This window comes from Cariama cristata, unplaced genomic scaffold, assembly GCF_000690535.1.
Source record: "Cariama cristata isolate BGI_N322 unplaced genomic scaffold, ASM69053v1 scaffold29797, whole genome shotgun sequence".
In the NCBI taxonomy this organism is placed as follows: Eukaryota; Metazoa; Chordata; class Aves; order Cariamiformes; family Cariamidae; genus Cariama; species Cariama cristata.
The window spans coordinates 13,585-16,658 of NW_009626530.1; positions in this window are offsets into that span (position 1 = coordinate 13,585).

Consider the following 3,074-nt stretch of genomic DNA (forward strand, 5'->3'; position numbering starts at 1 on the left):
ACACAGAATCACAGAATTGATTTGGTTGGAAGAGACCTCTGGGATCACTGAGCCCAACCTTTGCCCTAACACCACCATGTCAACTACACCATGACACTAAGTGCCAAGTCCAGTCTTTTCTTAAACACCTCCAGGGATGGTGACTCCACCATCTCCCTGGGCAGCCCATTCCAATGCCTGCAAGAAGCCATTCCATGCCTGCAAGAAGTGCTTCTCAAATCCCGCTTTCCCCTAACACCTATCGACTTCATCCCAGGTGTCAAACCAACAGGTAACAGCAGACAGTGCCAACATGCCATGAGTCAGTCATATGCATCATCTGGCCAGAAACAGGAGTATCCATCGGCTGGGGGGCGCTAGGCAGAGGACAGCAGCCGCTTTGCTAACACTCTGGCATCCCTTGCTCTGTTTTTTTGCCAGTGCTGAGTAACTAGACAGGGTTACTACAGGGCCATCACTTGGGAGGAAAGTGACACATGGAAATATCGTGATGGTCAACATTATCTAAGAGAAATCACATCCCTCTGCCTACAAACATTCCTCCAAATGCTGGGTCTTGCCCATCAGCCCAGCAGAGCGTCAAGCATCATTCCCAGTAACAGTACACAGCTCACATTTGGTACAGCACACCTCCTGGCCAGTTCTGCAGCTCTTTGAGATCTTCAGCCACATCAGAACAGCAAACCTAGGACATCAGCCACTCATGATAGAGGTAAAGACTTTTGAAGCCCAGAGGAAGAAGCATACACTCCCACCCTCTGTGTAGCTCATTGCAGAGATAAACACATACAGGACTACCAATGAGGGATCTCCATAGCAACTCGCTGCTTCTTGCTTCCTCTGCCTGAACTGAACCACTTCCTCTGCAGCTCTTGCCACTCAGAAGAGACTTCTGGTTTCTCTTGGCTTTTAGAGATGATCTTTATCTACTTCACCTGCAATAAACTTCTTGCCTTGTAAACTCTCCCTTTGCTGCTAGTGGAGGTTTCATGTTGGGGCTAAACCAAGAACCACAGGTGCCATGAGGTCTGGGACACACACTGGGACTTGCCACTGGTTTGGGACTTCTTGGTTAAGATAGAAAGAACCTGAAGCAATCTGGAGTATCCAGACTCACAGTGCTTGCTTGGGAGACCCCAGGAGGCCCCTTGCTGTGTTAAGCTGAACCAGAGCAAACACAACATGCGGAAGACCACCTCTTGCTTCCCAGTGTCATCGCAGAGAACCATGCTGATCTGAAGGGCAAAACAGAAATACTTTACTAAAAGGCTAAAAGGTGTACACCAAGGAGCTGGACCATTACTGTCTTCCAAAGCACTGTGAGAAACATGCAGAAAAAGGTGGGACACTGCCATGGCCTCAGCAGCTGGCCCTTGGAAAAAAAAAAAAAAGTCAGCACCTTTGGCAGCCTAACTCTCCTCACGGGATACCACAGCAGCAATGAGCATGGACTTCCAGGGTATTTCACTGAACTTCCTTCTGTCTCCTCCATCCTCCAGCTTTCAAGGTCACTGTCAAACGGAATTGAGATTTCTTCCCCCTGTTACTCACCACCAAGACAACCACCTGCCCTCAATGCCTGCATTAATGCAACACTACAGTGAGAAACAAAGGTGTGGCTCCCTCAGGGAACACATTTCAGAACCAAGTTTTCACTGGACACTGAATGGGTGCTGGAAGCTCAATATGGGGAGGACCTGCTCAGTCATCTTGGCTTTGCTCCACTGGCTCAGAGTTCACATGATCATCTGCACCGCACAGAAACTTGAGATACTTGCTCTTCCTGCACCAGCGCCCTGCTCCTCTCACCCCCAGACATCCACCCAGAGCTGCCCACCCAGGAAGAAACCAGATCAGGGACTGACAGCTCACCTCAGCACTTCTGAGGGGGCAGAGGAAGGGACTGGGGCTCATATGCTGTGAAATCCTAACCCTGACTCGGTCACGAGGTCATTGCATGGCCTCAGACACTTCTTGGCTTGCAAGTCTCCGTTCTGCCTGTAAGAAGAGCTAATCCTTATTATCAGGCAGCTGTAGCATTTGGATTAGTTATACGCAGGAGCACTGAGGCAAAGAATAATGCACAGCACCACTCTCTCGATGCTGTCATTTGAGGGAAACCACGTAAAACACAAACACTGACGGTGTGTGTGTTTGCAGAGGCTCTCTAGCTGCCTGCTGATGATGAAACAGGTCATGCTGCCCGTTCTGCCCCAGGCAGTTCTCACTAGTCCCACTACCTGCATTAGTTACTGAGCCCAATTAAATCCCAACCTCAGATTCAAAGGGGGTGGGAAAACCAATGTAGAAACAAGCACTGGAGACACAGGCATGTGCTTCACAAATCTCACAGTTTATTTTTCTCTCTGTGCAAATCAGTGCTACTTAACATTACTCACATTTCACAGTGCAGGGGGCAGAAGTGATTACAACACTGCTTAACCTGCAGTTCAGTGGGATCGTTCTGGGTCCTGGATCCCATGCAATCTCTATGTGCCAATGATCTGGAATAGAAAAGAACTGCATGGCTAGCATTTCCAGTAGTTGTTACTTGTAATACAAGCTACCTCCACAGCACCTCCAAGGGAAGCCTGCTTTCCTCCTCAGGCACCACAGCATTCACAGCTGCATGCAGACTCCAAGCATTTGGAACCAGTGGCAGGTAAAAAGTTTATGGCACAGTTTCCAAGTCAGAGCCAGCAGAGACAGACTTGGAAAAATGATTGAAATTCTGTATATGCCCAAGAGGAAAGACCCTTGGGGATACTGTGCAGAAGTAGCTCATACCAGTTATCAGGAGGTTCTCTAGGGAGATGATCATGTGTGACATGGAAATTTCATTGTGCGATATTAAAAAAAAGCAGCGCATCACTTAAAACACCCTTCCAGAGCTCATAGTCAGGCCACATTGGCTGCACAGTGTCCCGTCACTGTTCAAGTGCAGAGAGGATGAAACATAAAACCGATTTGGGAAAGCAAGAGCAACTCCCTCACCAGCAAGGAGGAGCCTAGCATGGGACAGTGACATGGGGAAAGCAGGGGGATGGCTGGACAGTGTCTGTATCACAGCTGAG